Genomic DNA, 12066 nt, shown 5'->3' with positions numbered 1-12066 from the left:
TATTTTCTCATTTATATTGTGCCTGCTTATCTATATTTCTGCAAACATTTCAATCTTTCTCCCCACTGCATTTTTTACATCAGGCTTTTCTAACTACAGTTCATGGCATTCTGTTTTATGTCACTGTGACCCTGACTGCTGTGTGGAAGTGGGGCCTGCAGTGCAGGAAGCCTGTTTATAATCGACAGATAAATCTGTTTTCTAGAAACTGCATTCCACAGCAGTCCCAGCATATATGATTCTTAAAAAATCACTTTGTTTATTCCCCAAATAGAAGGCAGTCAAATCAACCAGTTTATCCTTCCAGCATTGCAAGAGGACTGCCAGTCATTTTCCAACTTTGCCTTTTTTTTTTTTTTTTTTTTTTTAAGCTGCAGTTGTAAAAACTTGGTGTGCTTTGGGATGTGTCATCTCTTATTTCTTAAGGGTCAACTGTGTTAAGAGAGAGAAGGTCAACCTAAACAGTTCTTGGATTTCATTTCGGGAAATTCCAGGCCCCAGCTCAGCTTGTTCTGTGCATGTCCACCTACCAAGGCTCGGCCCTCTGTTGTTGCAGCTGTTGCTGAGTACAGAGCTCATTTATCCCCAGTCAGCTGGAGCTTCCTGTAAGTGTTGGATGCTTTTCCCTATTGCTACTCAATTGAGATTTTTTTTACAAGATTTATCACAACAGTTCCAGCTACATGCTGCTTTGGAATACATACCTCCAAAGTCCAATGACTTTTCAAAACACAGATACTATGCTAGTGGCAAACCATTAGAGATGTCAACTGCCTCACTTGGTTCAACCTCTACCATGTTGTAGGTGCCTCCATGCAGAATGGGGAAATGGAATGAGGAGTTTGAAGGGACACATGGAAAGTCTCTTCCATTGTACCTCTCACCCGAACCACACCATGTTGGAATATACAAGACTGAAGAATTCAGAGTCACAGCCTTGACTCCAACTCCCTTGTTCTAAGATAAGAAGAATCTTAGTGATTTACCCAAGGTCATATGGCTGATTATGGCATTAGCCTCTTGTAATCCTTTTGAAACATATGATCTTGAAAAAAAGTCCAAAATGGTAGACAAGGAGTTCACTTTACAAAAAAGTATTTATTCTTGTTATTATTTATCCTAGGGGTCTTGGAACATTGCGTTTGATGGCAATAGTTTTAATATGGCCGATTCTTTCTGACCTTGTCAGAGTCTGTATTTTGATAAGATAGAAATATAGATTTATACCATATCTATATAAACAGTCATCCACATGCATGTATGTTCTGCTTCTATCAATAGCTCTTTTTCTCAGGGATAGGAAATAAATGTGTCTGAATTTATATAAAAAAAAAAGCCATCAAAGTAGTAAAACAAACTAATCTACTGTGTACTACATAAGGCATTTAAATTCTGATAATTCATGTCTAATGCAAGCAGTAAGAATATGAAATAGTACACATTCATCTCTTTTCTTCATGAAAGCTGGGGCAAAAATCTTAATATTCTAAAAGAAAGGAGAATACCATTTAAAAATTCAAGCTTCACCTCTCACTCTTTCTACTCCCATTGCCTGAAAACATGCAGAGCTCTCTTTGATATTTTGATTTTGAATCTTTTGACTTAAAAACATCTCCACTAGTTTCTCAGGCCAGTCATTCTTCATTCTAACGAAAGTAGACTTCATTTTTGTTTTCATTATCTTTTAGAGACATTGGATTGCTGAACAGGTTTGGGCCAAAATCCGTCAGCTGCATTTCTTTTAGCTTGCTGGCTAAGACTGTCCATAAGGAAGGATACTCATGCTTTGCTGACATTTCCTCCCTAGGTCTCTACATTGCGTCAGTTGACTCACCAGTGGTTAATAATGTGCACTCTGGAGTCAGATTACGCAGGTTGGAATTCAGGCTCTACATCTTGCTAGCTAGACAAATTTGAGCTAGTGATTCAAATTATCTGAGTCTCATTTCCCACCCCTAGCCACCATAGGATTTTTGGGAAGGTCATATGAGATAATTTGTGGCACAAATTAAAAACTCTATAAATAGTGGGTATTACTATTATTACATATGAAATAAAGTATTTTTAACCTTGAGAGAGATGGAGAGCATCAGATTACATAGATTTTCCAAAAAGTGTACCTTAATGGAACTTTGAACCTCAAGGCCAGCCTGCACAGGTGTTCAGAGCTATTCTGTGGACCTGTCAGTCATGGAATTGCTGTTTTCTCCTGTTCTCTTGTCTTTCAAAGGACTAAGAGGAAGGCCTATTGTTACTTGCGGAAAGATATTCATTGGCCAGAGTATTTCTGACCATAGCCTCTTATGGAACAAAAAAATCATTGTTTATTCATATTCTAACTTCCCCTCCAGGAAGTACAACAATGCAATAGACAACAACCGTTTTGTAAGGTGAGTTCAAGCTAGATAAACAGATAAACAGACAGAACTGTGCCCACTTTTTTCTTCCTTTCTGCCGTTCTTATGAATGTGTAATAAGATGGTTGGATCTGAAGTCCTGTTTCCCAGCTGTATATTTGTAAAATTCACTCATGTCCCTTCTCAGTAAACCACTCACTATTCCCCAGAAATATCTTCTGAGTGTTTTTCATTTTATATTAGTTTTCTAGAACTTCATATAAATTAAATCATGCAGTAGATATTTTCTTGTGTCTAGCCTTCTTCAGACTGTTGGTGGAATTTTGTGTCATGACTTATACAGAGATACCAAGTTTGTAAATTACTAGTATATCGTTCTCTCCTTCTTCCTCAAATGTCATTGCTAGATAGAACGACTACTATTGAAAGACTGAAATATGTGCAAATGAGTACTCAGGATACATTCTCCAGTAGACAAAAGGATTGATTACATTTTAGTTAGCTTTAGTTGAAGTGTATCTATAGTATGTTTTTAGGTAAAGTAGAGGTTAATAGACTTCTGTGAAATAATTTAGGACTTTAATAGTAAGAAGCAGTGGCCTGTGTCTGTAGTATAGGGAATAGGGAGTGGCAGCTAATCCAGCATGCCTGGAAAGTGGTTAGAACGGTTCTGTGCACAGTGGCACCCCTGCATATCAGTTGAGTTGTGGAGTTGTTCTTTCTTACTGAGGGTTAGTTGATCTTGAGTTTGTTTTGAGTTTTTTCTCAAATATGTAACATCAGGTATATTAGTATTTTAATTATACACTTTAAAAATTATATAAACTGATGAGCATAAGAGCAAAAAGAAAGTGGCTTATTGATTTTATATCAACTAAATTTAATGTTATGGACAGGCACAGTCAATTTAGTTGGCAAAACCTGTCCAATTAGTTATGCATAAAGGCATGTTAAAGGGAAAAGCTGTATGGGAAAAATTATAACAGTCTAGAGTTTTGCACAATGATGACTTTATATGTGTCTTTAAGTTTTCTTTCTATTTAAAGGCAAAATAACTAGAAATGTGTGGGGCGGTTTATGCAACAAAGATAAAATGAAACCGGAAGACTCATGATCAAAGAAAAGACCATGGTCGGTGAATGAAAAATAGGTGAATCTATGTTCATATATATATAAGTTATTTTTAAACATTTTATTACACAAAATTTTAAACATACATGAAGGGGATGTAATAAATCTCCATACACCCATCACCCAGCTTCAACGATTTATCAACTTTCTGCCTTTTCTGTATTGTTTTCTATACTTCTATCCCCACTCCCCTACTCAATTAATCTCACAGCTTTTTTACAGTTTCTTTCTCCCTTCCTCCCCTCCCCTCACCTCCCCTCCCCTCCCGTCCGTCCCTCCCTCCCTCCCTCCCTCCTTCCTTCCCTCCTTCCTTCCTTCCTTCTTTCCTTCCTTCCTTCCTTCCTTCCTTCCTTCCTTCCTTCCTTCCTTCCTTCCTTCCTTCCTTCCTCTTTTTTTTTTTTGAGGTAAAGTTTATATGCTTTGAAAGGTATGAGTCTCAGCTGTACAATTTTGGCAAATGGATATACCTATGTAATACACAATCTTATCATGACACTATAGAACATTTTCATCTTCCTATAAAATTCCCTCCTGCTTCTTCCCAGAGTATCCCCCACCACAGCTCCCCAGATGGGACCACTTTTCTGATTTTTTTTTTTTCATTTTCTAGGACTTCGTTTAAATGAAGACACATAATAGGTACCCTTGTGTCTGGCCTTTTTGCACAGCTTATTGTCTGTGAGATTCATCTAGTGTCATGCTAGAGCCAGCTCAAACTAGGTTGAGAGAGCCAACCGTGTGCATCTATCACCAAATTTGCATGCAGTGACTTCAGTTTGGTAGCTTGAAATTGGCCATGGTGAGACTGTTTACCTCATGGAAATTGGCAAATGCTACAAATCAGGGTTTCCCTACCCTAAAGAGCCAGTTGTCAGCACATCACTGTATTCATTCATGTGGTTGGGTGAATCAGTAGTGTAATCCTCTATATTACTGAGTAGCATTTCTTTGTATAGGTATACTACAAATTGTTCATTGATATGTCATGTAGATTGTGTTGATGTGCATTTGTGTTGCTTCCAGTTTGGGGCTATCATGAATAAAATAATTATGAACATTCTTGTACAAGTGGACATATATTTTCATGTTGTTGCATGTAATGTGTTAATTTTAATTAGTTTATGCTACTCATGAATAGTCTTAGTTTATTTATTTGTTCTAATATTTATAAAAATTTTGAAGTTCTCAACTTTGGGCAATTATGAATGATGTTACTATGATCATTGTTGTATATGAATCATATGAATCTCAATGCATATTTACATACTTCTCTGCATCTATGAGTGAACTTGTTGGGTCACAGGGAGATATATCTTTATCTTTACTAGGTAACACCAGAATATCTTCCAAATGTACTTATTTATGCTCCTACTCAGAATGCATGAGTATTCTCATTGTACCATATCCTTCTTTACTTCACTTCTTAATCTGAGCCATTGCATGTGTGTACAGTTGTTGATCAGCAAAAGGGAATACCAGAAAGCAAATAACTGAGAAAATAGTACACAGATGGGCAGTTTTCTACAGGCCCATTTCATTCTAGGGAAGAACATAGAAACAGGCAGGGCCAGACATCAAACTCTGGAATGGTTACCTTGATACTTGAAACTTTTAAGCTACATGATTGGTGTTTTAGTTATCTATTCTTGCCCTAATAAATTACCCCAAAACTCAGTAGTCAAAGTAAACAACCATTTTAAGTTTTCTTATGATTCTTAATGCTGACTAGACTCAGTTGGATGGTTATTCTACCGGTCTCACTATTGTAATTTTAGATTAGACATTTTTCGTTTGTAATTTTGTCAGTTATACTTTATTTATTTTGAAGCAGTGTTATTAGGTGCATAACACTTTAGAATTGTTAAACATTCTTGGTCAATTGTAGTTTTGATAGTGTTATTATTGTGAAATGTGTCTTTTTATCTTTTATAATACATTTTGCCTTAAAAATCTAATTAATTAGTTTCCCAAATTTGTTTCCTTTTGTTGATGTTCTTTGGTTAATATTTTTTCATTCTTTTGTTTTATTTTTTCTTGCCCCCTCCCCATTCTTTTATTTAATTTTTTTCTATACTTTTGTTTAGCTATGCCTCATATATATAGAACGTAGTTGCATTTTTTTAAGTCCAGTGTAACAATCCATCTTTTAATTTGAACTTTAGTATTTATACTCAACATAATTCAGATCTGCTTGGATTTAAATCTACCATCTTATTATGGGCTTTTAGTTGTCCTGACTGTTCTTTATTTCTTGTCCTCTCCTTTTGGATTAATACTTTTTATTTTTTCATTTTCTTCATCCATTAGTTTAGAATTTATATACTCTTTTAGTGTCAACCTAGGGATTAGAAATGTATCCTTGACATATCAAAGTCTAATACTAATTGTTACTTTTAACCTATTCCCAGAAAATTTAATAATCTTAGAGTATTTTAATGCCACTTGCCATACCCTAAACTTAAATGCCAATTTGTTATTACTTTATATGATTAATATTTGAATGCATTTACTCACAAATTCACTACTTTATTTGCTATTTCTTCTTTTTCCTCTCCTCTTCCTCCCCCTTCTCCTACTCCTCTTCTTCTTCTTCATCTTCATCTTTTGCCTTTCATCTGGTTTCCTTTCCTTCCACCTAAAAATGCCTCTGGATATTTCCTTTCCAGCAGTATTAACCTACTGATAATGAATTATCTTACTCACTATTTACCCCCAAAGTTTTTATTTACTTTTATTAGAATTATAAATTGGCACTTATTTTCTATATTAGTCTGATCAGGCTGCTGTAACAAAATTCCACAGACTGGGTGGCTTAAACAATAGAAATTTATGTTCTCATTGTTCTGACGGCTGAGAAGTCCAAGATCAAGTTGCTGGCCAATTCAGTTTCTGGTGAAAACTCCCTTCCTGGCTTACAGATAGCTGCCTTCTCGCTGTGACCTCACATGGCAGAGAGAGAGAGAGCTCCAATATCTTTTCCTTTTCTTAAAAGGGCACCAGCCCTATTGGATTGGGGTCCCACCCTTATGATCTCATTTAACCATATTACCTTCTTACAGGCTTTATGTGCACACTGGAGGTTAAGGCTTCAATATATGAATTTCAGGGGGATACAAACATTCAGTAACAACATTTTCTTTTAGCACTTTAAATATTCATTATTTCTGGCTTTTATTTAACCTGCTTGGGTTTGTAGGGTTTCTCAAATCTACATCTAGAACATTCAGTTTTGGAATATTCTTAGCCATTATACAAATATCACTTCTGCCCCATATACTCCCTGCTTTCTTTCTGGGACTATAATTTACACACAGTTTAGACCTTCTCATTCTGCTCTCTACATCTCTTACCCTTGCTTCTGTATTTTTTGTCTTTTTCTCTCTTTGTACTATATTCTAGATTGTTTCTTTTGATTTACGTGTCACTTCATGAATTCTCTCTTCGTTGCATCTAAGCTAGTATTAAATCCATTGTTGAGTTCCTAATTTTGTTAGTTGTATTTTTTATTTCTAGAATTTCATTGTGTATTTAAGAATGTACTATGTCTTTTTAAAATAGTTTTCAGCTCTGTCATAATTGAAATTCTTAATTATTCCTTTATAACGTTAATCATGGTCAGCATAGTTAAAGTCCATGTTTGATAACATCAGCATCTACAGGCCCTACAGGCCTTTTAATTATCCTGTTGGTTCTCATTTATTTTATTTTGTCCTTTTACATGCATGGATGTTTTTTATTGTGAGACAGACATTATACTTAAAAATTGCTTGTAGAAATTGAGGCCTAGTGTAATATCTTTCTCTAGAGATTGTTTACTTTTGCTTCTTTGTTTACATTTGCCTCTGTACGCTAGTAATCTGATCACCTCAATTTAATTTCTGGGACTGAGAGAAACTGTACCTGTCAAGCTCTAAAGACAGTACATGGGATGAAAGAAGAAGAAAGCTTAGCTGTAGATCCAGTGATGAACAACTTCAGGTTAACGTTTACTCCTTGGATATAACTCTTCAGTGTCCTAACCCAAAGTGCATGAGATTTATCAGCATCTCTGTATTCTCAAGCAGATCCTGGCCTCCAGCGTCTGTCTACTTATTCCTGGGATATTATTAAGAGCACCATTCAGCCCCTCAGCCCCTTAGCAGCCTCTTCCAGTATTAGCCAGTGTCCCAGGGAAGAGTAAGCCTAAATCCTGACCTTGCCTCTATTGATTTCCCTCTTCTTCTGGATTATGGTCTGGTAATTACTCACTATTTTGTTGAGCCTCCAATGCCTTTAGAGCAGATTCTTATTTACATTATGTATAGGATTATATGAATTAAAGACTTTATAATTACTGTAATTGAAAGTCCAGAGTTCTTTTAGCATCCAACAGTGTATTACATGGTTGAAAAGGGAAATACATGTCATTGAGAAGCTCATAAGACATTTAGGGATATAAAACATGTGATATAGATTTAAGGGAAAAGTACGTATATATGATCTCTAAAGAGGAAAGAAGTAGGGGTGGGCTGAATGACCTGGTTTATCTATGTGACCATGGTCTTCTTTCATCCCATGTACAGTACTTGTCTGGGCCCATTCACTGGCCATGGCTCTAGCTCCCTGTTGCTAAATATGCAGTCTGATCACTTTCTCTCTTTTGAGCTTGATAGGTACAAGCCTAGCTACCTATTTAGATATTACCACTAGTTTTTTACAGGTTCTTCAAGTGCAATATCTAAAACTATGCTCATTCTAGATTTTTCCTCCATTTAATGGTTTGTATTGTTTATTTTATCTGTATAGTTCTACTCATGCTTCCCTATTAAACCTCATTAGGTTTAATTATTTGCAAATTTTCTAAGCTGTTTTTAAATGATTATATCCACAAAGTGCTGAATATTTATGTAAACTATATTACCTGAAGACTGGGTAAGAAATGTTTAATGATATGAAGGCACACTACTTTTTAAACTATTCTGTGGGCTTCAATCATGTTCAACTGTATATGTCTGTTTTACACATAATTGTGGTAGAAATTTAATGATTTTATTATTTCATTTGGGGGTTTATAATTTACTAAAATATTCTTCTTATGAATTCTGGAAATAATTTTAATAATAAATGACTACTTTTCTATTTTTTGAAATACCCATTTGATGAACTATATGCAATTACAAAATGCTAAATAGTTGAAAAAATTTTAACAATGTGGCTAAATATCCTTGATTATAATGCTAAGTGAAAAAGGATAAAAATCTATGTCTACTATAATTATAGTGTTCTGTGTGTATGTGTGTGATTGTGTGTGTATGTTAATGGAAGAAAAGATGAAAAGAAATGTATCTAATTTTTATGACCGATTTTTTTCTAGGTGGTGAGACTTTGGAGGTTTAAATAGATTTAAATATTTATTGTCATGTTTTCCAAGTTTCTAAAACTGAACATATCTTAATTAACTTAAAAGGTACAATAATAATACAAATCTGTTGTAAAACAGTGTGTAAGTGCATGATGTAAAAGGTGATAGTCCCTCATTCCCTTGCCTCATTCCCTTAATAAAAAATAAGATTTTTTATTCAATCTTATTATCTTGAGATAGTCACTATTATAAATATTGGGCATCTATTTCCAGGCCTTTATTTCTGTCCGTGTGTGTGTGTGTCTGTGTGTGTGTGTCTGTGTGTGTGTGTATGTGTGTGTGTAGGTAGGTATATGTATGTTTATCTTTCTGGCAGAACAAGTGTTTAATTCTTAAATTTACTTGAAAATCAGGATATATGCCTCCCTTTTGAATTCAGAGATTAATTGGGAATACTGTAAAACGCTTGGCACAATTATTTCACTTGGACCAAAAAGTAAAGAAAGAAAAGCTGAGGGGTGAGCCTGAAGAACAGATAATTCTATAATGAATTTTATTGATTATTCACCAATGGATCCCAGGGTACAATCTGCATATTGGATGTAGAGCGAAATGGATTTAAACTACAGGCTGAAACCCATAATTAGATAAACTAATCAGTTCATAAAAATTAGCATTACAAATAAAATAGATAATAGCAGAATATATCATATGTATTGGGATAATTATTGTGTATCAAACATTTATTCAGTTATATTTATACATGTGTATGATTTTATTAGATCATGGTGTAAAATGTGCATCCTGTGCTGACTGTGAAAACCAGTTCTTCATGGAGTATGTGTGTGAATCCACATGTGCATGTACATATGTGTGTGTATAAAACCCATTGGAGTTCAATGGTAATACACTAGATGATGCAGAAAAATAAGTAGAGACTTGGAGTGTGAATTAAGTCTACAGAAGACAGGACTTGAGAATAGAATAAAATGAAGACTGAAGCACATAGATTGTATGTGAATTACACTTTATTGCATTTACCTTAAAGGAGATAACTCTCAACAGAAATGACAAGGTAGCATTAATTAGCAGATGCTCCATGACAACAGCTTCTCAAGTTTCCTCTGCTTCCCTCAAAGAAGACAGGCTTGATCCTTGGCTATGTCCTCACCTCATCAGGACCTGCAGTGCTGTGATCTTGAACTTTTTGGACCTCAGTCATGCCACCCTAAAATTTCAGAATAATTATTGAAATGATTGCAGAAACCTGCTTGGCAAACCTTGTCACCTAAATCTAACATTCAAATTTTACTTTCAGTTTCTTGCTCCATCATTGGTGCCATGTGGTGTCATTAGCCTCAAGTTATATAGCTGTAAATAGGCAACAAGCACATTCTTACTATACTATTTTTAATCTGTGTGGCAAAAGGTCTGAAAGCATGATCAACATGGCTATGCCACACCTCAGAGGCTAAGCCCCATCTTGGACCGAAGTCTTCCACCCATTCTGCTCATACTCTAGTCAGCATAGCTCAGAGTTTGGAAATGTACTGCTGAGGATGTTGTGTTCTATGGACTGTCTAATAGGAGAGGGAGATGTATTCTGGCACTCATGTCTGCGAAAGAAATGGAGTTTCCTGAGAATGATGAGGAATTGTATATGTGAAGGAACAGAGGAATGACAGAATTGGCGCTGCATTCAAAGTTTCATAGACCCTTGTTCCTTTTCCTAAATGTATTCACTGGGCCCTCTATTTTGTTAGGCTAACTTCTGCAATGTTAGATCTGCAATCCCCTGTGCTTCCTTCTCCTTTCTCCTTGCTCATAATTTTTCTTTGTTCCTTCTCACTTTCATTCAATTCCAAACACACATCAGTAAGGAAGGCTTTGTAAAGCAGGGGTCACTGAGGTTAGTGCAGATTGTTGACTACATTATTGCATGTTCAGCTGTGTACAAACATGCTTGGACAGGTTGGGCAGAGGTCGGGAGTGGTGCGGTGTTCCAACAGAGCTTTATTTTCATAAAGGGTTAAGGAACCACTGCTGAAAAGTAGTTATCCTAACAGATAACTGTTAGGGGATCTGAAGTCTGGCCAAAGAACATGGGACTGTGTCAAGTGTAGAGGCCATCTTTAGTTCAGCAGAAGTTTTGCCACTTAGCCATCCTTTAGCCTTTGGTCGGTCACACATAATGTATATGAAACACTGGCAACTTTTTTTTTTTTTTTTTTTTTGTGGGACTCCTGTCTATAAAAACAATTATTTTAAAAATGTATTGCAAAATGTGTTGACTCATGTGAGGTGTAGTGATCTATCTTGAATGGTGAAGATCTAGAGAAGCACTTAGGTGTTTGCATATTGTCCAGTCACTGCACAAGAAGATTCTTTGCAGTGTTAAGGCATTGTCTCTTCCCATTCAAATCCAGGAACTCTTTCTTTATATTCTTTATAGTCCACTTCTTGTCAATTTTATATCTCCCACTGTGAGAAAAAGGTAGCAGTGCTGTGATGACTCACTCGGCCAAGACTCTTCAGGACTCAATTGTATAGAAACAGTATAGATCTTGCTTCTGCAATTCTCTAATGCAATTTATTTGATGTTGATTACCTCATTACTCATGATAGTGTAGCATCTTTCTTGCTGTCCTTGAAGAGTGGTGTCCAGTGAATCTTTCAAATATTGATACTGAGCTTCATTGTTGATGAACAGAAATGCAAATCTCACCCAGAGCATGCAGGAACATGTGAGCAATAATTCATTTACTCATCATGTTAAATTTGTCATTCAGAAAACAGATCTTCAAACCATGTCTTCTCTTGACCTTTGTAGGCTATAATCACTACACTCCTAGAATGTGATCTCTTTCAGTATTGACTGCATCCCTGCCTTCTACACACTTTCACCAGTGGGAAGGATGGAGATTTCATCTGGGCAGAGGGAGAAGAGCGGTACCATTCAAAGGTCTGTCCCTCTTAAGATACGCTCTCTCTGTCAACCTAGTGAGTGTTTTAAGTCTCCAACATGACATCACCAAATGCAGAGTTAGGAAGAAATACATGCACTCTTGCAAGTTAGTATAAGCAGATTCAGTACACTACTGACTATTTGTGTTACCTAAAAATTACCGGAAAAATGCCATGGCCTGCCCAAGTTTCTATCCAGGGACAGGGGAAGGACAATCCCCCAAATAGTGAATAAATATAAAGACAGCAGAAGAACAAAACAAAATGACTTTC

General features: G+C 35.8%; 1 long non-coding RNA gene across 1 annotated transcript in view; it reads left to right on the top strand.

Moving 5' to 3' along the window:
* Positions 1 to 12066, top strand: part of LOC108581028 — a 252080-nt gene that overhangs the window by 106499 nt on the left and 133515 nt on the right. The window lies entirely within an intron of this gene.

The sequence above is a fragment of the Papio anubis genome, chromosome 9 (genome assembly GCF_008728515.1).
Source record: "Papio anubis isolate 15944 chromosome 9, Panubis1.0, whole genome shotgun sequence".
Taxonomy (NCBI): Eukaryota; Metazoa; Chordata; class Mammalia; order Primates; family Cercopithecidae; genus Papio; species Papio anubis.
Note: the sequence above shows the minus strand (reverse complement) of the source record. Positions and strands in the feature narration are given on the sequence as shown.